Here is a 23,990-nt window from a genome sequence, read left to right as displayed (position 1 = left end):
GAGCATTTTTTTATATATTTGTTGATTGATAGTATATCCTTTTCTGAGAAGTGTCTGTTCAGGTCCTTAGGCCATTTGTTGATTGGGTGATTTGTTTTTTCAGTGCAGCTTTTTGAGTTCTTTATATACCCTAGAGATTAGTGCTCTATCTGATGTATGAGGGGTAAAAATTAGCTTCTATGTTGGCTGTCTGTTCACCTCACAGATTGTTTCTTTTGCTGAGAAGAAACTTTGTAGTTTGATTCCATCCCATTTATTGATTCTTGGTTTTAATTCTTATGCTATAGGAGTCTTATTAAGAAAGTTGGGGCCTAATCCCACATGATGAAGATTAGGGCCTACTTTTTATTCCGTTAGATGCAGAGTCTCTGGTTTAATTCCTAGGTCCTTGATCCATTTTGAGTTAAGTTTTGTGCATGGTGAGAGATATGGGTTTAATTTCATTTTGTTGCATATGAATTTCCAGTTTTCCCAGCACCATTAGTTGAAGATGCTATCTTTTCTCCAGTGCATGTTTTTGGCCCCTTTGTCTAATATAAGATAACTGTAATTTTGTGCATTAGTCTCTGAATCCTTTCTTCTGTACCATTGGTGTACCAGTCTGTTTTGGTGCCAATACCATGCTGTTATTGTTAATATAACTCTGTAGTATAATTTAAGGTCTGTTATAGTGATGCCACCCGCTTCCTAGTAAAGATTGCTTTAGCTATTTTGGGTGTCTTATTTTTCCAGACGAATTTCATGATTGCGTTTTCTATTTCTATGAGGATTGCCATTGGGATTTTGATCAGAATTGCATTAAATCTGTATAGTGCTTTTGATTGTATGGTCATTTTGATAATATTAATCCTGCCTATCCAAGAGCAAGGTAGATCTTTTCATCTTCTAAGGTCTTCTTTGATTTCTGTCTTTAGGGTTCTGTAGTTTTCACTGTATAGATCTCTCACCTCTTTTGTTAAGTTGATTCCCAAGTATCTTATTTTTTTGAAGTTATTGTGAATGGGGTAGTTTTTCTCATTTTCTTTTCAGAGGCTTTGTCACTGATATGCAGAAATGCCTTTGATTTATGGGTGTTGATTTTATATCCTGCTACTTTGCTGAATTCATTTACTATTTATAGAAGTTTTCTGTTGGAGTTTTTTGGGTCTTCTAGGTATAGAATCATATTGTCAGCAAATAGTGCTAACTTAAGTTCTTTTTCCCTATCCCTTTGATTTCTTTTGTCTAATTGCTCTGCTCAGTGTTTCAAGAACTATGTTCAATAGAAGTGGTGAAAGAGGGCATCCCTGTCTTGTTCCAGAGGGAATGCCTTCAATTTTTCTCCATTTAGAATGGTGTTGGCCTGAGGCTTAGCATAGATAGCCTTTAGATGCTGAGATATGTTCCTGTTATTTCTAGTTTTTCTAGAGTTTTGAACATAAAGGGATGCTGTATTTTGTCAAATGCTTTTTCTGTGTCTATTGAGATGATCATATGATACTTATCTTTAAGTCCATTGATGTGATGAATTACATTTATTGATGTCCTTATGTTGAACCAACTTTGCATCCTTGGGATGAATCCCACTTGATCATGGTGCACAATCTTTTTGATATGTTTTTGTATTTGATTTGCCAGAATTTTATTGAGAATTTTTATCTATGTTCATTAGATATATTGGTCTGACATTTTCTTTCTTTGATCTGTCTTTGCCTGGTTTTAGGATCAGGGTAATATTGGCTTCATAGAATGAGTTTGGAATTACTGCCTCTTTTTTTAATTTCCTGAAATAAATTGAAGAATATTTGTATTAGTTCTTCTTTAAAGGTCTTGTAGAACTCAGCTGTGTATCCATCTGGTTCTAGGCTTTTCTTGGTTGGTAAGCTTTTGATTTCTTCTTCTATTTCCTCACTTGATATTAGTCTGTTTAAATTGTGTATATCTTCCTGACTCAATCAGGGCATTTCGTATGACTTAAGAAATTTGCTGATGCCTTCAATTTCTTCTATTTTATTGGAGTATAAGATTTCAAAATAATTTCTAATTATACTCTGTATTTCTGTAGTATCTGTTGTGAGATTACCTTTTTTATCACATATGCTGGCAATTTGAGTTCTCTCTCTCCTTCTCTTAGTTAGCATGGCTAAGGGTCTCTCAATTTTATTTATTTTTCAACAAACTACATTTTGTTTTGTCAATTGTTTTTCCCATTGTTTCTTTTGTTTTGATTTCATCTCCAATTTTAATTATTTCTTGCCTTCTAGTGCTTTTGCTGCTGATTTGTTCTTCTTTTTCTAGGGTTTTGAGATGTAGTGTGATGTCATTTATTTGTTGACTTTTTCTTCTTTTAAGGAATGAACTCCATGCAATGAATTTTCCTCTTAGTACTGTTTTCATAGTGTCCCAGAAATTTTGATATGTTGTGTCTGTGTTCTCATTTACCTCCAAGAATTTTTTAATCTCCTCCTTGATGTCTTCTGTGACCCATTGTTCATTCAGTAGCATATTTTTTAGTCTCCAAGTGATGAAGAAATTTTTATTTTTTATAATGTCATTGATTTCCAATTTCATTTCTTTATGATCTGAAAAAATGTATGGTAGTATCTCTACTTTATTGTATTTGCTAAGACTTGCTTTGTAGCATAGTATATGGTCTATTTTAGAGAAGGTTCAATGTGCTGCTGAGAAGAAAATCTATTTTCTTGATGCAGGTTGAAATATTCTATATATATATCAATTAAGTCTAAGTTATTGATTATGTTATTGAATTCTATAGTTTCTTTATTCAACTTTTGTTTGGAAGATCTATCTAGTGGTAAGAGAGGTGTGTTAAAGTCACCCAAGATTATTATGTTGTGGTCAATTTGACTCTTGAACTTGAGAAAAGTTTTTTTGATGAACATAGCTGCATCATTGTTTGGGGCATATATGTTTATGATTCTTATGTCTTTTGGGTGTAGGTTCCCTTGAGCAGTATGTAATGTCCATATTTATCCTTTTTGATTAATCTTGGCTTGAAATCTACTTTATTTGATATGTGTATAGAAACCCCCTGCTTGCTTCTGCAGTCCATGTGAGTGGTATGATTTTTCCCAACCTTTCACCTTCAGTCTGTATATGTCTTTTCTATCAGATGAGTCTCCTAGAGGCAGCATATTGTTGGGTCTTTTTTTTTTTTAATCCAATGTGCTGGCCTATGTCTTTTGATTGGCAAATAGTGATAATTTAAGTTCTTCTTTTCCTATTTTTATGCCTTTAATTTCTTTCATCTGTCTAATTGCTCTGGCCAGTGTTTCGAGAACTTTGTTGAACAGAAGTGGTGAGAGAGGGCATCCCTGTCTTGTTCAGATTTTAGAGGGAATGCCTTCAATTTTTCTCTGTTCAGAATGATTCTAGCCTGAGGCTTAGCATAGATTGCTTTTACAATATTGAGATATGTTCCTGTTATCCCTAGTTTTTCTAGAGTTTTGAACATAAAGGGATGCTTTACTTTGTCGAATGCTTTTTCTGCATCTATGGAGATGATCATATGGTTCTTATCTTTTAAGTCTATTGATGTGGTGAATAACATTTATTGATTTCTGTATATTGAACCAGCCTTGCATCCCAGGGATGAATCCTACTTGATCATGATGCACGATCTTTTTGATATGTTTCTGTATCCGATTTGCCAGAATTTTATTGAGGATTTTTGCATCTAGGTTCATCAGAGATATTGGTCTGTAGTTTTCTTTCTTTGAAGTGTCTTTGTCTGGTTTCGGAATCAGGGTGATGTTGGCCTCATAGAATGAATTTGGAAGTTCTCCCTCTTTTTCTATTTCCTGAAATAGCTTGAAAATTATTGGTATAGTTCTTCTTTAAAGGTTTTGTAAAACTCTGGTGTATACCCATCCAGTCCTGGGCTTTTCTTAGTTGGTAGTCTTTTTTTTATTTTATTTTTTTTTATTTTAAAAGTATAGTTTATTAGACACATTTTTCACCTTTATGTTTTTATATATTGGAAGAAAACTTGACTTAATTATAACACAATTGTTGAGAGTAGAAGTCACAATTTGGTCACTGTACTTTTACATAAAGAACTAAAAGACTTTTTCTAAACAATTCATAGTTTAAGTTAAGCCTGTCTTTTAAGATATCTCCTACTCTGAATTACAATATTTTTTTTTTCTTTGTTATTTTTTTTTTTAAATTTTTTTTTTATTGGTCGTTCATAACATTACATAGTTCTTAATACATCATATTACACGGTTTGATTCAAGTGGATTATGAACTCCCGCTTTTACCCCGTATACAAATTGCTGTATCACATCAGTTACCCTTCCATTGATTGACATATTGCCTTTCTAGTGTCTGATGTATTCTGCTGCCTGTCCTATTGTCTACTATCCCCCCTCCCCTCCCCTCCCCTCCCCTCCCCTTTTCTCTCTCTACCCCTTCTACTGTAAATCCTGTCTTCCATTTGTATTCTCTTGACTTACCCCTCCTTACCTCTTATATGACATTTTGTATAACCCTGAGGATCGCCTTCCATTTCCATGCAATTTCCCTTCTCACTCCCTTTCCCTCCCACCTCTTATCCCTGTTTACTGTAAATATTCTTCTCAAGCTCTTCGTCCCTACCCTGTCCTTGTTTACACCCCTTATATCAAAGGAGTCATTTGGTATTTGTTTTTTAAAGATTGACTAGCTTCACTTAGCATAATCTGCTCTAATGCCATCCATTTCCCTCCAAATTCTATAATTTTGTCATTTTTTAATGCAGAGTAATACTCCATAGTGTATAAATGCCACATTTTTTTTAGCCATTCATCTATTGAAGGGCATCTAGGCTGGTTCCACAGTCTTGCTATCGTGAATTGAGCTGCTATGAACATCGATGTAGCAGTGTCCCTGTAGCATGCTCTTGTTAGGGCTTTAGGGAATAGACCGAGAAGGGGAATAGCTGGGTCAAATGGTGGTTCCATTCCCAGCTTTCCGAGAAATCTCCATACTGCTTTCCAAATTGGCTGCACCAATTTGCAGTCCCACCAGCAATGAACAAGAGTGCCCTTTTCCCCGCATCCTCTCCAGCACTTATTGTTGTTTGACTTCCTAATGGCTGCCAGTCTTACTGGAGTGAGATGGTATCTTAGGGTAGTTTTGATTTGCATTTCTCTGACTGCTAGCGATGGTGAGCATTTTTTCATGTACTTGTTGATTGATTGTATGTCCTCCTCTGAGAAGTGTCTGTTCAGGTCCTTGGCCCATTTATTGATTGGGTTATTTGTTATCTTATTGTCTAATTTTTTGAGTTCTTTGTATATTCTGGTTATTAGGGCTCTATCTGAAGTGTGTGGAGTAAAGATTTGTTCCCAGGATGTAGGCTCCCTATTTATCTCTCTTATTGTTTCTTTTGCTGAGAAAAAACTTTTTAGTTTGAGTAAGTCCCATTTGTTGATTCTATTTGTTAACTCTAGCGCTATGGGTGTCCTATTGAGGAATTTGGAGCCCGATCCCACAGCGTGTAGATCATAACCAACTTTTTCTTCTATCAGATGCCGTGTCTCTGATTTAATATCAAGCTCCTTGATCCATTTTGAGTTAACTTTTGTGCATGGCGAGAGATAGGGATTCAGATTCATTTTGGTGCAAATGGATTTCCAGTTTTCCCAGCACCATTTGTTGAAGATGCTATCCTTCCTCCATTGCATGCTTTTAGCCCCTTTATCAAAGATAAGATAGTTGTAGTTTTGTGGATTGGTTACTGTGTCCTCTATTCTGTACCATTGGTCCACCCGCCTGTTTTGGTACCAGTACCATGCTGTTTTTGTTACTATTGCTCTGTAGTATAGTTTGAAGTCTGGTATCGCTATACCGCCTGATTCACACTTCCTGCTTAGTATTGTTTTTGCTATTCTGGGTCTTTTATTATTCCATATGAATTTCATGATTCTTTTATCTATTTCTACAAGATATGCTGTTGGGATTTTGATTGGCATTGCATTGAACTTATAGAGAACTTTTGGTAATATCGCCATTTTGATGATGTTAGTTCTGCCTATCCATGAGCAGGGTATGTTTTTCCATCTTCTAAGGTCTTCTTCTATGTCTTTCTTTCTTTAGGGTTCTGTAATTTTCATTGTATAAATCTTTCACCTCTTTTGTTAGGTTGATTCCCAAGTATTTTATTTTTTGGGGGGATATTGTGAATGGAGTAGTTGTCCTCATTTCCGTTTCAGAGGATTTGTCGCTGATATACAGGAATGCCTTTGATTTATGCGTGTTGATCTTATATCCTGCCACTTTGCTGAATTCATTTATTAGCTCTAATAGCTTCTTTGTAGACCCTTTTGGGTCTGCTAGGTATAGAATCATATCATCTGCAAATAGTGATAATTTAAGTTCTTCTTTTCCTATTTTTATGCCTTTAATTTCTTTTGACTGTCTAATTGCTCTGGCCAGTGTTTCGAGGACTATGTTGAACAGAAGTGGTGAGAGAGGGCATCCCTGTCTTGTACCAGATCTTAGAGGGAATGCCTTCAATTTTTCTCCATTCAGAATGATGCTGGCCTGTGGCTTATCATAGATTGCTTTTACAATGTTGAGGTATGATCCTGTTATCCCTAATTTTTCTAGCGTTTTGAACATAAAGGGATGCTGTACTTTGTCGAATGCTTTTTCTGCATCTATTGAGATGATCATATGGTTCTTATTTTTAAGTCTATTGATGTGGTGAATAACATTTATTGATTTCCGTATATTAAACCAGCCTTGCATCCCAGGGATGAATCCTACTTGATCATGATGTATAATTTTTTTGATATGTATTTGAATCCGATTCGCCAGAATTTTATTGAGGATTTTTGCATCTAGGTTCATTAGAGATATTGGTCTGTAGTTTTCCTTCTTTGATGTGTCTTTGTCTGGTTTCGGAATCAGGGTGATGTTGGCCTCGTAGAATGAATTTGGAAGTTCTCCCTCTTTTTCTATTTCCTGAAATAGCTTGAAAAGTATTGGTGTTAGTTCCTCTTTAAAGGTTTTGTAAAACTCTGCTGTATACCCATCCGGTCCTGGGCTTTTCTTAGTTGGTAGTCTTTTGATGGTTTCTTCTATTTCCTCTATTGTTATTGGTCTGTTTAGGTTGTCTATATCCTCCTGGCTCAATCTGGGCAGATCATAGGACTCAAGGAATTTATCTATGCCTTCACTATCTTCTATTTTATTGGAGTATAAGGATTCAAAGTAATTTCTGATTATCTTCTGTATTTCTGAAGTGTCTGTTGTGATATTGCCTTTTTCATCCCGTATGCTAGTAATCTGGGTTCTCTCTCTTCTTCTCTTCGTTAGCATGGCTAAGAGTCTGTCAATTTTATTTATTTTTTCAAAGAACCAGCTTTTAGTTTTGTCAATTTTTTCAATTGTTTCTTTTGTTTCAATTTCATTAATTTCAGCTCTGATTTTGATTATTTCTTGCCTTCTACTTCTTTTGCTGTTGTTTTGCTCTTCTTTTTGTAGGATTTTGAGATGAAGTATGAGATCATTTATTTGTTGGTTTTTTCTTTTTTTGAGGAATGAACTCCAAGCAATGAATTTTCCTCTTAGAACTGCTTTCAATGTGTCCCATAGATTCCGATATGTTGTGTCTGTGTTTTCATTTAACTCTAGGAATTTTTTAATTTCCTCCTTGATGTCTTCTAAAACCCATTGATCACTCAGCAACCTATTGTTCATTCTCCAGGTGATGCTTGCTTTTTCCTTTCTTCTTTTATCATTGATTTTCAGTTTCATTCCATTATGATCAGATAAGATGCATGGTATTATCTCTACCCCTTTGTATTGTCTAAGAGTTGCCCTGTGACATAGTATATGGTCTATTTTTGAGAAGGTTCCATGTGCTGCTGAGAAAAAAGTGTAGCTACTTGATGTTGGGTGGTATAGTCTATATATGTCAATTAAGTCTAGGTTGTTAATTGTGTTATTGAGTTCTATAGTTTCCTTATTTAACTTTTGTTTGGAAGATCTGTCCAGTGGTGAGAAAGGTGTGTTGAAGTCTCCCATGATTATTGTATGTTGGTCTATTAGACTCTTGAACTTGAGAAGAGTTTGCTTGATGAATACAGCTGCACCATTATTTGGGGCATATATATTTATGATTGTTATGTGTTGTTGGTGTATGGTTCCCTTGAGCAGTATGAAGTGTCCTTCTATATCCCTTTTGATTAGCTTTGGCTTGAAATCTATTTTAGTAGATATGAGTATGGACACTCCTGCTTGTTTCCGAGGTCCATATGAGTGATATGATTTTTCCCAACCTTTCACCTTCAGTCTATGTATATCTTTTCCTATCAAATGCATCTCCTGTAGGCAGCATATTGTTGGGTCTTGTTTTTTGATCCATTCTACTAGCCTGTGTCTCTTAATTGGTGAGTTTAAGCCATTAACATTTAGGGTTATTATTGAGATATGGTTTGTTCTTCTATCCATATTTGTTTATTGATGTTACTAAACCTGATTTGTTATCCTCTTTGACTACTTTCCCCCCTTTACTGTCCTACCTCCGATTGTTGGTTTTCAATGTTATTTTCCATTTCCTCTTCCTGTAATGTTTTGCCAAGGATTTTTTGAAGAGATGGTTTTCTAGCTGCGAATTCTTTTAACTTTTGTTTATCGTGGAAGGTTTTAATTTCATCTTCTAACCTGAAGCTTAATTTTGCCGGATACACGATTCTTGGTTGGAGCCCATTGTCTTTCAGTGTTTGAAATATGTTATTCCAGGATCTTCTAGCTTTCAGAGTCTGTGTTGAGAGATCAGCTGTTATCCTGATTGGTTTACCCCTAAATGTAATCTGCTTTCTTTCTCTTGCAGCTTTTAAAATTCTCTCCTTATTCTGTATGTTGGACATCTTCATTATAATGTGTCTAGGTGTGGATCTCTTATGATTTTGCACATTCGGCGTCCTGTAGGCTTCTAGGATTTGGGATTCTGTCTCAATCTTCAATTCTGGGAAGTTTTCTCGTATTATTTCACTGAATAGACTGTTTATTCCTTTGGAATGGAGCTCTGTGCCTTCCTGTATCCCAATGACTCTTAAATTTGGTCTTTTGATATTGTCCCATAATTCTTGGATGTTCTGCTCATGGCTTCTTAGCAGACTTGCCTAGCTGTCTATGTTCTTTTCCAGTTGAAATACTTTGTCTTCATTGTCTGATGTTCTCTCTTCTAAGTGATCTACTCTGCTGGTAGTATTCTCAATTGAGTTTTTAAGTTGGTTTATTGTTTCCTGCATTTCTAGAATTTCAATTTGTTTGTTTTTTATTACCTCTATCTCCCTGTGAAATTGATCTTTTACTTCCTGGATTTGTTTGTCAATGTGATCTTTCATTGTCTGATTTTGCTGTCTCATGTCTTCCTTGAGACTCCAGATCATCTGAAGCATATATATCCTGAACTCTTTTTCTGATATTCCATCTGTTGCAGCTATTACCTCTTCTAAAGTTGAGTTGACCTGCATTGCTTGTGGTCCTTTCTTTCCTTGTCTTTTCATACTGTTCGCGTTTCTTTCTGCTTGGTGCAACTGTTGTGTTTTGAAATTTACCCCCTATTTATTTATGTTGCTCTTGTATACTTGAAAAGTCTCCCTTGCAGGTGCGGGCGGCGGCTGTGCCCCTACTCCAATTGGGGTGACGTGTCTACAACGCTGGCGGCTCTCTGGGCCTGTTCCGGGAGTGGAAGGCGGCTCTGCTCTGTCCCTATTCCAATTGGGGTGTCGTGACTACAACGCTGGCAGGTCGCTGGGCCTGTTCCGGGCGTGGGCGGTGGGCTTGGCTGGCGGGATTCCACCTAATGGCAGTCCCTAACCTCCCTGCTTGCTAATTAATGGCTTCTCTGAGGAGCCACGCCTTCTGTAGCTGCGGGGCAGGCCGCGCGAATCAGTTGGCCTGGATCTTCGGGGTCCTGCTGCTGGCTGTTTTGATGTTGCAAGCTGTTGGAGAGTGGTGGTGTATTCTTCAGCTTTCCCGGATGGTGGCCGCTGACTGCCTGGATGGAGTGTCCGCTGTTTTGATGTTGCACTCTGAAGGAGAGTGGCGGTGTATCCTTCAGCTTTCCCGGATGGTGGCCGCTGACTGCCTCGGCGGAGTGTCCGCTGTGGGGGATGGGACTGTACCGCTTCTTTCCCCTTCTGAGAACCCGTGCTCGGCCCAAGGGTCCGTGTGGGCTTGGCTGGTGGGATTCCACCTAATGGCCTTCCCTAACCTCCCTGCTTGCCAATTAATGGCTTCACTGAGGCGCCACGCCTTCTGTCGCCGCAGGGCAGGCCACGCGAATCAGTTGGCCTGGATCTCCGGGGCCCTGCTGCAGGCTGCTGGGATCCCTGGCACTCTATCACTTTGATTTTTTCTGCTTGCCCCTCCCCCAGCGCTGGCTAGCCAGGTTTCCTTTTGGCTGCTACTGGGAGGAGGGGTTGGAGGTCAGGTGTCTCTGGTTTCCCCCTAGTCTGTATGGAGGCTCAGCTTGATACTCCCTCTCCCGGCAAGCCTAGGAGAGATTTTATGCGAATTCCCGCTGTCTGGGGGGTGAGCTGAATGACACCGACCTGTTTTGATGTTGCACTCTGAAGGAGAGTGGCGGTGTATCCTTCAGCTTTCCCGGATGGTGGCTGCTAGTTGGTAGTCTTTTGATGGCTTCTTCTATTTCCTCAATTGATATTGGTCTGTTTAGGTTGTGTATATCCTCCTGACTCAATCTGGGCAGATCATATGACTTAAAAAATTTATGGATGCCTTCACTACCTTCTATTATATTGGGGTATAAGGATTCAAAATAATTTCTGTTTATTTTCTGTACTTCTGAAGTGTCTGTTGTGATATTGCCTTTTTCATCCCGCATGCTAGTAATTTGAGTTCTCTCTCTTCTTCTCTTCGTTAGCATGGCTAAGGGTCTGTCCATCTTATTTATTTTTTCAAAGAACCAACTTTTAGTTTTGTCAATTTTTTCAATTGTTTCTTTTGCTTCAATTTCATTAATTTCAGCTCTGATTTTAATTATTTCTTGCTTTCTACTTCTTTTGCTGTTGTTTTGCTCTTCTTTTTCTAGGATTTTGAGATGAAGTATGAGATCCTTTATTTGTTGTTTTTTTTTCTTTTTTTAAGGAATGAACTCCAAGCAATGAATTTTCCTCTTAGAACTGCTTTCAATGTGTCCCATAGATTCTGATAGGTTGTGTCTGTGTTTTCATTTATCTCTAAGAATTTTTAAATTTCCTCCTTGATGTCTTCTATAACCCATTGATCATTCAGTAGCCTATTGTTCATTCTCCAAGTGATGCATGATTTTTCCTTCCTTCTTTTATCGTTGATTTTCAGTTTCATTCCATTATGATCAGATAAGATGCATGGTATTATCTCTACTCCTTTATAATTTCTAAGAGTTGCCCTGTGACATAATATATGATCTATTTTTGAGAAGGATCCATGTGCTCCTGAGAAAAAAGTGTAACTGCTTGATGTTGGGTGGTATAGTCTATATATGTCAATTAAGTCTAGGTTATTAATTGTTTTATTGAGTTTTATAGGTTCCTTATTCAACTTTTGTTTGGAAGATCTGTCCAGTGGTGAGAGAGGTGTGTTGAAGTCTCCCATGATTATTGTATGGTGATCTATTAGACTCTTGTACTTGAGAAGAGTTTGTTTGATGAACATAGCTGCACCATTGTTTGGGGCATATATATTTATGATTGTTATGTCTTGTTGGTGTATGGTTCCCTTGAGCAGTATGTAGTGTCCCTCTTTATCCCTTTTCATTAACTTTGGCTTGAAATCTATTTTATTTGATATGAGTATGGACACTCCTGCTTGTTTCCGAAGTCCATATGAGTGATATGATTTTTCCCAACCTTTCACCTTCAGTCTATGTATGTCTTTTCCTATCAAATGCATCTCCTGTAGGCAGCATATTGTTGGGTCTTGTTTTGTGATCCATTCTACTAGCCTGTGTCTCTTGATTGGTGAGTTTAAGCCATTAACATTTAGGGTTATTATTGAGATATGGGTTGTTCTTCCAGCCATATTTGTTTATTTATGTTACTTAACATGGTTTGTTTTTCCTCTTTCATTATTTTTTCCCTTTACTGTACTACCTCCCACTGTTGGTTTTCATTGTTATTTTCCTTTTCCTCTTCCTGTAATGTTTTGCCGAGGATGTTTTGAAGAGCTGGTTTTCTAGCTGGAAATTCTTTTAATTTTTGTTTATTGTGGAAGGTTTTAATTTCATCTTCCATCCTGAAGCTTAATTTCACTGGATACACAATTCTTGGTTGGAACCCATTTTCTTTCAGTGTTTGAAATATGTTGTTCTAGGATCTTCTAGTTTTCAGAGTCTGTGTTGAAAGATCAGCTGTTACTGATTGGTTTACCCCTAAATGTAATCTGCTTCCATTCTTTTGTAGCTTTTAAAATTCTCTCCTTATTCTGTATGTTGGGCATCTTCATTATAATGTGTCTAGGTATGGATCTCTTATGATTTTGCACATTCAGTGTCCTGTAGGCATCTAGGATTTGGGATTCTGTTTCATTCTTCAAGTCTGGGAAGTTTTCTCATATTATTTCATTGAACAGATTGCTCATTCCTTTGGTTTGGACCTCTATACCTTCCTGTATCCCAATAATTCTTAGGTTTGGTCTCTTTATGTTATCCCATATTTCTTGGATGTTCTGCTCATGGTTTCTTAACAGTCTCACTGAGCTGTCTATGTTCTTTTCAGGTTGAAATACTTTGTCTTCATTGTCTGATATTCTGTCTTCTAAGTGTTCTACTCTGCTGGTAGTACTCTCATTTGAGCTTTTAATTTGGTTTATTGCTTCCTGCATTTCTAGGATTTCTGTTTGTTTGTTTTTTAATAACCTCTATCTCCCTATATAGTTGATCTTTTGCTTCTTGGATTTGTTTATGTAATTCATTGTCAAAGTGATCTTTCATTGTCTGATTTTGCTGTCTAATGTCTTCCTTGAGACTGCAGATCATCTGAAGCATGTATATCCTGAATTCTTTATCTGACATTCCATCTGCTGCAGATATTACCTCTTCTAAAGTTGAGTTGACCTGCATTGCTTGTGGTTCTTTCTTTCCTTGTCTTTCAATGCTGCTCCCGTTTCTTTTTGCTTTGTAAAACTGTTGTGTTATTGAATTTTCTCCCTATATATTTATATTGCTCTTGTATAGTTGCAAAGTCTCCCTTTACAGATTTCTCCTGCAAATCACTTCCAAAGGCTTCTTAACCACATGGATAGGCACAGTCACAGCAATGACTCCTCTTCTTGTTACATGTTTTCTGATAGTCGACTTTTCATCACTGTTATATTAGCTTATCTCATGAAACAGTAAAGAAGTCCAGTCTAATTTATTGATCTTCAAAATGCATGGGAAGTTAGTAGACCTCTAGTTTTAATAGATAATGAGTCCATGATCTGCCATTTGCTTCCTGGTAGCGGCACTACCCCTTCCTCTTTCCTTTTACTGTCTGGGCCTTGGGGAGCCAGCTCTTGGGAGGCAGCTGCCGGTGCCCCAGCCCTGAAGCTTGGTCCATGTGCACATATTTGATTCCAGCATTTCTAGCAATCTTTCTTCCAAATATATTATAAAACACATAAACTTATGTTTATAGGGATATTTATTGTAGCTCTGTTTGTAATCACATGAAACTGCAAGTGAACATAGCAATGATGTATATTTAAGAGATTAATGATATAAATAATGGTAAGTAGAATTCTCGTAGCCATTAAAAAGAATGAAATCAATCTATAGAAGAGTCCAGGCTATAGTAAATAAAAAAAATAAAGTTGTAATGCCATATATATAGTACGATACCATTTATGATAAAAGGAAAAAAGAAGTATATATACATTTGTTAATACTTTGAAAAGTTCCAGAACGATGCACAAGAAGTAGTTAATGGAGCATACATAAAATGTGTTGCAGGAGTATGACGTGGAGTATGGCATGGGATAGAGAAAGGATTTTCATTGTTTTTTTTTAAATTTGAAGCTTTACCTTAGATACACTCTTACTTTATGATTAAAAAAATATAATTAAAAAGAAAAATACTGTGCAGAAGGTTTTGGGGTAATTAGATATTCACATGGTCTCATAAATTACTTATTAATTTGAAAAGAAAAAATATACTTAAAATGGAAATATTTGACATCACCATCTCAAATGATGGTGGTGAAATTTAGCATCATCTTGTGGGGAAATCTGAGTAGTTAAGATTTCCCACAATTAAACAGTAATTTTGTGAATGAATCATAAATGAATTTATTTTATTTGAGAGTTGTTTATGCTGAAGCACATTACCTATAAATGCCAATAGGTAACAGGTATTATTAGATATTTTCCACCTAACTTTCCAAAAGTATAGTAAATTTTTATGTGTTTATTATTTTAAAACTTTGACTTTTCATATTTTATATATTTATATATATTACAATTTTTACAGTTTATAAAATATTTAGTGTACATATACATACATGGCAGTATTTTACAATTTTATATATTCCTGATGAATTCCATTCTCAATGAATATCAATTAATAAATCTGAATTGCCTCAGATTTTTTTGAGGTTTTATTTTGTTTTCTTTTTTTTTCTTCCACTTCATTTTCTGGTAGTTAGTATTTCCTTATTGTGCCATTTATAATCAGATTCTCTCAGCTGCTTATTTAAAGGCATGCCATCACATCCAGAATAAAATCCAGACCCTGTAATATGACCTACAATATCCTATAGGATCAAATCTTTGTCCATCTCGTCTCCTTTAACTTTTCCTTATGCCTTCTAGGCTCTAACCACAGTTGCCTTTCTTTGTCCATATATTTTATCCGCTTGGTGTGATCTTCCAATACTTTATTATCCTGCCTTTTCCTAATTCCACCCCTTTTCCACATATATTGTACTGTACCATGCTATCGTATTACACAATATAATCTTCAGAGCATTTATCACTATCTGAAGTTACCTAATTACTTCTTGCCTTCCACATTAAGTGTCTGTGTTCCCCACTAGAATATAACTGACTTGCTCACCTCTGGCACCTAAAAATTATATAGATCATAACTGATACTCATGCTTGATTATTGATTTCATCTTTAAATAATTTACCTTGAGAAAATCTTTACTAAATTAAGAATAAATTTGTTCTGGATGTTCCATTGGCTTTCCTATGATTAAGATATTGATATTCTTGCATGTATTTTTGAATCATCAAAATGGATAATTCTCATTTGAGTTCTAGATTTATGAAGTCGCCAGTTGACTACCAGCTAGTCATATGTTTATTAGACCAAAAAGCCTTTACATTTAGTTAGAAATTCCTTTTATTTCTTTAGTATTTTTAACCATTGAATCTGATGTCTAGACTGGAGAGTCACTATCTTTATTCACTGTCAGGTGATGGCTGATAACCTAGGTGGGTCAACATAGGTGAAAAATACCTGTGGCTGTCTAGTAGGTATTGAGTCTGGGGTTTCCAGTGTAGTTAGCATTATATGTGCCTATGTCTGATGTCTCCATGATCAAGAATGGGTGTTTCAGCTGGAAACCTTCGCAAAACTTCCAAATTCCGAGTTAGAAGTCATGGCCATTGGTCTCTTTACTCATTCTCAGGCTGTACTAAGGATGGTTGATGAGGAAGAGAGAAATTGATCTTAATTGCTACCTTTGAATTCCTGAATGAAATTAATAAAATAAGAAATAGGGAATTTATATTTTTTCAAAGTGAATTTATTTTTCTGATTATTAAAGTCATAAATATTCATTATGTATGTGCATGTATTTATATTTATTTATTAACAATATGTATTGAATGATATGTTCCAGGTGCTATCTAACTGCAGTGAATAAAGAAAACCCCAAGCATTTCTGTCATTATAGAGCTTGTGTTTTAGTAGGGAAAACAAAGAAAACAAAGGATAGTATAATAGGAAAAATTGTAAATAGCATAGGGTAGTATTTTAAAATTACTTGAAATGTTCCCCTCAAAGACCAAAAATGTGAATGTTTTTCTGTATTTTTGTCTATATGCATGTCTCTTTATTATGTGTCATGAATAATTTTTACAAAAATGGTGTATACAAAAACATATAAGTTTTTTTTATACCTGACATTTTTATTGGGAGCATCTCTCTGTGGCTTAGCTATTTCTCAAAAATATGATATTCAGTGTTTGTACAATATTTTATCAAATAGAATACTGTTGTCTAACATTCTCATTTTGTCTACCTTCCCACATTGTTAGTCATTCAGGTTCTTTCACTATTACAAATAATGTTTGATGAATATCATTGTATCATGTTATTATCTCTGATGAATTTTTTTTGACTGAAATCCTAGGGGTATTCTCACTAATCAAAAGGTCTAGAAAGTTTTAAAAGTCTTATTATTTATTGTTAAGCCTCTTTCTAAAAAGGGTATACCCATCACACTCTTCTCTAATCCTTTGAATGATTATCTCATGGTATATATATACTTTGCCAAATTGATGGGCTTTAATTTGTATTGAAAATTATTAAGTAGGTGTATCTTTTTAAATACTTATTGGCTATTACGTATAAGATGTCAGTAAGTGGAGTGATATGGGTGGAAAAGACATACTGATAAAAGAAATTATAGCCTATAAAAATATAATTTACATCTTCTTATCTATATAAATATTTGCCATAACTTATCCACTTGTTATGAACATACTTTTATTACTTTTTGTGGAATTCCTTTGCTATGTAGTTTATAAGGTAAGCTTTTAAAAATAAGAATTGGTTAAATAATGAAAATATGAACATTTATTAGTGTATTTAACACCCAAGGAGAAATAAGGAGACTAACCTAGATACTTTGCTGTCACATGAACTTTCATTTGCCCTAGAAGATAAAGTAACCTGAAAAAAGTCCTAAGTCATTGTAACCTTAAAAATCTATTACTATCTTTATTTTTGTATGTTGATATTGTCATGTTCTGTTTATATTCCTGTGATTCCAAAGAGCTGGAAAAAGGAGACTTTTAAATAAATATGTAATTTGTTATATTACTCAAGTATAAACCAATACAACTTACCTATACTATGAATAAATTACAGTCAGATTTTCTGCCTGGCCAAGTGGAGATATTCTTTATCCCCAAGATAATTTGGGGAGCAGAAAGCATGGATGGAAAAGTTTGAAAGATTTTCTTTAACTTGTTCTAAGCCAGAAGTGCTTTTTTCATTGGTATCTTGTGATATTCGATAATATGTAAAGTACGAATTTAATATCAAGTATAAAAATGCAAATTAAATAATTATATTTTAATATATTCTATTTTGGATTATTCTGAATTCCTTCATTATTACTAAACCCCTCTAAGACTTCAAAAATACCACATGGCTTTACTGCTACTTATTATTAAAAGTAACTCTTAATTGCATAATATTATACCATCAACCAGAAAATAAGGTTTTTATCTTGTGTAGATGTCATTTATTTACTTTAGCAAATAAGCAAAGCATTACTTGTAAATTATACCTCATTTGTAGATGTTAAAGTCACTTTCTCCACGTAACCAGTGTTAAAATTTCAAAGTTGGATTTCAGATGTTCATTCACAAATGAAATATTTAGAATTTAGAATACATTTTGTACTTGCTCCAGACCATTTGCAACTGCACTGCTGTGTGTCTTAAGTATCTCTTATTCAGCTGGGGAAGAACTCTCTCTATTTACTTTGACCTCTATGTTAGGCAGAGCTCAGGCCTTGCTTCTTATTATGTTACTATCATAGTCAGAACAACTCTTATCTACTTATTAATGTTAACTGTTTGGCAGATTTATATAACTCTAAAAATATCAAGGGAGATAAAAGGAAACTTTTGTTGGAGAAGATGTATGTCATGCTAGGTGTTTTATGTCATTGCATTTAATCTACAAAAAATGACTTTCTGGTTTAATAGGTGAAGTAACTGAAGCTTATTAGCTATGGTCAGAAAAATAGCAGAAGTGGGATTTGAACCAGCTCTGAAAATTTCAAGCCTCATATTCTTTCTACCAAATTATGCTACTTCCCTAAAAAATGATTGTGATCATGATGATCACATGGATCACTACAGTAACCAGTGACAATTATGGTAATATTTATAATGACAGCAGGTATTTTTAAAAAAGAAAATTAGATTGTTTTTGTTTTCCCAAATAAATGAGAACTATAATTAGTTGTCAATGCCATATATTATGTATTCACAGTTTATTTGGGTCAGATGTTATAATCATGGCAAAATATAATGTGATTTATATTTGCAAAAATAGGCCAATTAGCTTGCTTGATTGGGTCATAATTCTAATGAGGCTAAGTCTATAGGTTTCATACATGAGCAAACTAATATTGTACTGGGAGACATTCCTGCTACAAACTGTCCCTAACTTTATTGTTTTTTTTTTAAAGGAAGAATTTTATTCAGTAAACAAATATTAATGGTGTCCATTGTTTGCACAATCCTGTTTTAGGCACCAGAAATACAGCCATGTATAGAACAAATAAAATCCCATGTACTTCTTTATAGTGAAAACATTCAGAGTCCTTCTTTCTTTTTGAAATGTGCAGTACAGCACTGTTATCTACAGTTGGCCTACTGTGCAATTATACACTAGAACTTGCTCCGAAATGTAACATAGTATTTCTTATTGACTTTTCCCCATCCCTTCTTCCCTGAAAGTCTTCCTAGACACTGGTAACCACCATTCTACTCTTGATTTCTAGGAGATTAACTTTTTTAGATTCCACATGAGTGAGATCATGAAATATTTGTCTTTCTGTGCTTAGCTTATTTGACTTAACATAATGTTCCAGAAAATGACAGGATAGTATTCCATTGTGTTGATTGTTTTTTGACAGTTTACCATGTGCCAGAAATTATTCAGTCTTTAACACAGTCTCTGTGATAAGCATTTTAATGAGTCTACATTCAGAAACAAATGGAGGCTTAGGGAGATAAAATGACTAAGCTAAATCCTGGATAGCAAGTAAGTGGTGGAACAACTGCTGTAGTCTCTTGTGTTGCTGTAACAAAATACCTGAGACTGGGTAATATATAATGAACAAAAATGTATTGTCTCCTAGTTCTGGAGGCTGGGAAGTCCAAGTCAAGTGTCTGTCTGAGAAGGACTTCTTTGCTGTATCATCCTGTGGCTGAAGGGTAGAAGAGTAATAAGAGTATGGAGCAGGATGAGAGAGAGGAGGAAGAATGAGGAAGAAGGAGAAGGGAGAGATGGAGTGGAAGAGTAAAAGGGAGAGGGAGAGGGAGAGGGAGAGGGAGAGGGAGAGGGAGAGGGAGAAGGAGAGGGAGAGGGAGAGGGAGAGGGATAGGGATAGGGAGAGGGAGAGGGATAGGGAGAGGGAGAGGGAGAGGGAGAGAGAGGGAGGGAGAAGAGGAGAGTGAGGAGTCAGGCCAAACTCATCCAATTATCAGGAACTTATCAGAATAAGTAAACTTCTGCCAAGTAATGACATAAATCTATTCATGAGGGCAGAAACTTCATGCTCTAATTACCTCTTAAGGTCTACCTCTTAATACTGTTATGGTAGGGATTAAGTTTCCAACACATGAACTTTGGGGAACATATTCAAATTATTGCTCTATCTAAATCTATTATGATATTTTAAAATGAAGAACTTAAATGTATTTTTTAAACTTTTTCTTTGTCTTCCTCAGTACTTTTACATTGTAGTCTTTTTGAGGAAGTATGAATTTGTTTGGGATCATTTTTGTGAAATAATAGTTATATTAACAATAACTTACATTTTAACCAATTCAGCAGCTTTAAATTTTTTTCTAGTACTACTTTGATTCAGAAGTTGCACAATACCTCTTGAGGATATTTTCATTTAGTAAAAATGAGGACACAGACGTCCAGATTAATTGTTTGCCTAAGGTCTTATGTCAAACCAGAAGCAAATCTAGAATAGGGGCTTGGATAGTTTTTGATTTTAGGTCATGTACTTACTTTTGTTTTGAAATTGTTCATGTCCATGTGTTGAGTTGTTAAAGCTGGGATATGAGATGGCTGGGCTAAAAGAATCTTGTTGCAATTTACATTTGAAAAAATTAGGTCTCTGGAAGTTTTGTGGCTTGAAGGACAAAAAGTATCCTTAAAATTGGCCTAATTTCTATTTTAAGGAACCATCATAACTAGTCATTCCTCTTAAAAATGTATGTGCATTGCTCCTTTGTTTTCTTATACAATTTCAGAAATCTTTTACTACAATTACTGAGCAATCTATGTAGAAAAATTTCAAAATATCTAAACAAAGTCTCTCATGCTTGAGCTTATTCTATTCTGTTCTCATAACAAGTCTAGGCATAGATAACTGTCATCCTTCATATAAAAATTCTTTCTAAACTTACATAACAACATCTTTTAACTGAATGGCTGCATTTTTATTCCATAAATGTTAATAGCCTGCTGTGAGCTAGTTTTATACTGGTATGCTTAAAACATGGGGTTCTCATCCTTTGAAGACTTCTGAATCCTACTAAGATGTGAAAGAATGGTGCAAGTTTCCTGTTGATCCTCCAATCTTAAATGCTGAACAAACAGAGGATGAAGGGAATGGGGCATTAGTGCAGGGAGGGTAAGATGCTTAGGCCACTATCAGGAATAACAATTTTTTTTCTCTCCAATTAAGTTGAGATTTATGTGTAACATAATAATTTTGATAGAATACATAATGTTGTACTTTGTATTTGCTTTAGTCAGTTACTTATTTTTTAAATTTTATTTTCTTCTCTACAAATGCAAACTGTATTACAGTAGTAAAGTTTGGCAGTACTGATTAAAGCATTTAGCTTATTTTATAGACTATTTTAAAGAAGAATTAGGAAGCAAGTTGATACTAAAGTAGTAAATAGATGCTATTAGTTCTATAAATTTGAGTGTTTCAAACTTTGTTACCAAAAATCATCTACTTAAGGTTTTCTCTTGAATGTATTTCTGCCTACATTTAAAAATTTTAATTTTCACATGTTCTGGTCTCCAACCATGCAACCAAAGGGCAAATAGGGAAGAAAGTTAAAATTCTTTGGTGATCTTTTGCTTATCATTTTCCCTTCTTTTTCCCTCCTACAAATTTACCATTCTTATGGATTTGTAATTCTCTCTTTATATTTTCATCTTTGGATCCAGTTGGACTATAAAACATCCATTCTCATTGTGATGAAAATTGTGTGTAAATTTAAGAAATAATTTATGTTATATTAATAAGAAAGAAAGTTTGGGAAGATTTATTGTTTTAACTTTAAAGATATTCTTAGTGAAGATGAGGCAAGTCCTATACTCATGGATCTTATTGCTAAAAAATACCTTATAGATGGTTTAGTCCAACATCAAGTAGCAACTTTCTTAGTTTTATTTCAATCTTATGCATTCTCTTTCTGTGCCCCTCTGCTATCTCCCCCTCCTACTCAACATCATTTGATCATATCCTTATCTTTGAATCACTGGCCTCTACCACTCACATTGTTCCTAACTCTGCTTTTGTAGTAAGCTTCTTCCTTCTCTTCTTCATGGGGAATTATCTTTGGAATGTTGCTCAGTTTGGGTCTTGATGTTTCCTCATGATTTATAATTATGCAGTTTTAGTACGACTACTAGAGAAGGGATAGGTTTATTTCAGGGCATCGTATTAGAAGTCTAGTATGTGACCTCTACTGTGTAAATATACCTGTATGCAGTTTACTCTAGAGAAGAGGTGCAAGCAATATAGATCAGGTTTTCAAGAGGACATTACATGGTATTATCTTTTCTAACTTTGTGGTCACAATACCTCCATTTGAGTAGACGAAAGAATGCCTTTGTATATTTGGCTCCTGTTTCTGATCCCTCTACAAGGCTTATCCTGAAAATATTCAGTGAGTAGTAGACCAGAGTCTACCTGAGGTGCATAAAAGCAGAGCTACAGTGTTTGTTGTTGTTCTGTGTCGTCAGCCTTTGTTTTCTCAGGCCCCCACAGTTGGCTAACCACTGAATTTTGATTGGTAGTTCTAATTTTATCTCAGTGAACATGAGTTTTAAAACTTATGAAGTTTTAAAAAGTCCAATACAGTATTTAGTCTATTGTATACAAAGATTGATTAAAAAAACCCTTCAGGTTTTTAAGAAATAATATTGCCCAGGTTATGATAACCTAATTAGTTTCTTTTTCTTTCTTTCTTTTTTTAATTCTGAGCTATGCTTTCTTGGAGTAAATAAATTTTTGTGAAAGAAAGCTTAATTGAGACCTTACCTGAAACATGAATTTTGCTAGCTATATAAAGACAAAACTTCTGGGATATTAAAAAAATCAAATACAAATTACTTTTTGTTTTGTCTTTTATATAGCTAGCAAAATGAGATTCTTAGTTTTGTTTGTTTGTTCCTTAGGAACTTCTAAGTCATCTCTATCTATGCATTTAAAAATTAATAAAGCTACAGAAGAGGATTAAAATATATAGAGTAATGGTAGATTTGAAGGATTCCATGAATTGTTCTTATTCTTAAAATGGGATGATTTTAGACTAATATGATTTATTAAAATCTGATTCTTTTATAATACCACAGACACCTGAAATAAACTAAGCCCTATTATACTGTGTAAAATCCAGTGGTTTATTAAAAGGAAGCAGCCTGCAAGCTTGATTAAACAGTGCTTATTTGGTCCTCTATTCTTGAAAAATCAATACTTTACTGGTCCAGAAATTTCCTTGGCTATGAAGAAGAAGAAGGAGGAGGAGGGGGGGGGGGAGGAGGAGGAGGAGAAAAAAGAAAGAAGAAAGAAGAAGTTGTTTAGCTCCTTTTATGGGCTGATTATAATTACTAAAGGGAAATTAAATTTTGAGTAAAGAGGTCACTTTAGTTAAACAGATTTTTCTAGTAAAGCAATATGATATGTACATGGATGGGAGAAATCACATGCAGTTCATTGTCACAAAAGTACCACATGTGAAGCAACTTATGTCAGGAAGTGATACTGGGGATCCCGTAGTATGATAGGCTTATCTGACCAGTTAAGGAGCTTGGACTACTGTGGAGGAGATCTGAGAGGTAAGGAGGACCTGAGCTTGGGATGTAGTAGAAATAGATGAGTTCAAGAGATATTAAGGAGGTTAAATCGTCAGAACATGTAGATGAATGTAAGATGTAAGATAGGAATCAAGGGTCCTATCATGGGTGAATGGTTTTCCCATCTTAAATAGAAGAGAAGCAGATTTTTAAGGAGGGGGAAGGTTGTGCTCCTTGTTGAGCTGAAGAGCTTGTAGGGTCTGAATGGAGCCATCATGTGATAGAACCATATGGTCTGTAGTTTGGGTTCTGGAGATTGGGAAATCATTAGCATAGAAGTGATGTTTGGAACTGTGTAATTCAGATTAATGAGGAAGTACCTTGTAGAGTAAGAAGTACTGTGGGTTAAGGATATAGTTCTGAACATCACATTCATTTAGTGGACAGACAGAAAAAGAGAGACTTTTTCTAAGAGAATGTAATGTCATGAGGCCAAAGAAAAAGCCTTTTAAGGAAGGAGTGGTCATATAAATTTAGCACCATTAATCTTGTCTGTTGTTCAGTATGCAAAAGAAACATGATTGAAGGTTTCCTTTTTAAAGCTGATTTCCAAGGATTTTTTATGAAGAAGTTTTAATTCATATTTTGTTTTTATTCTATATTGTTCAGGACCTGCAAGTTCAAGGAGAATTTATATATATATATATATATATATATATATACACACACACACACACACACACACACACACACACACACATATCTTCAGTAATTTATTGATATTATAATTTTCCTGTGACTCACCATTTGGGAGTCTTTTATTTCTCACTTTTCTCTACTACGAATTTTCTTAAATTTATTAAAATACTTACAGTACTGGCTAAGTCAGTGTATTGTAGGCTACAGTAAAACCTCCATCCAGCTTCAGGTTCTACCTGAATTCTTTTGAGGATGACTCATTTATAAACATTATGGTCTTCA

General features: G+C 35.1%; 1 protein-coding gene across 1 annotated transcript in view; it reads left to right on the top strand.

Moving 5' to 3' along the window:
• LOC144253356 (von Willebrand factor A domain-containing protein 8-like) overlaps positions 1-23,990 on the top strand; it is a 243,155-nt gene that overhangs the window by 56,396 nt on the left and 162,769 nt on the right. The gene's annotated exons all lie outside the window — the stretch shown is intronic.

This window comes from Urocitellus parryii, chromosome 2 (genome assembly GCF_045843805.1).
Source record: "Urocitellus parryii isolate mUroPar1 chromosome 2, mUroPar1.hap1, whole genome shotgun sequence".
NCBI classification, from domain to species: domain Eukaryota; kingdom Metazoa; phylum Chordata; class Mammalia; order Rodentia; family Sciuridae; genus Urocitellus; species Urocitellus parryii.
The sequence above is the reverse complement of the archived record's forward strand: the minus strand, read 5'-3'. Positions and strand labels throughout refer to the sequence as shown.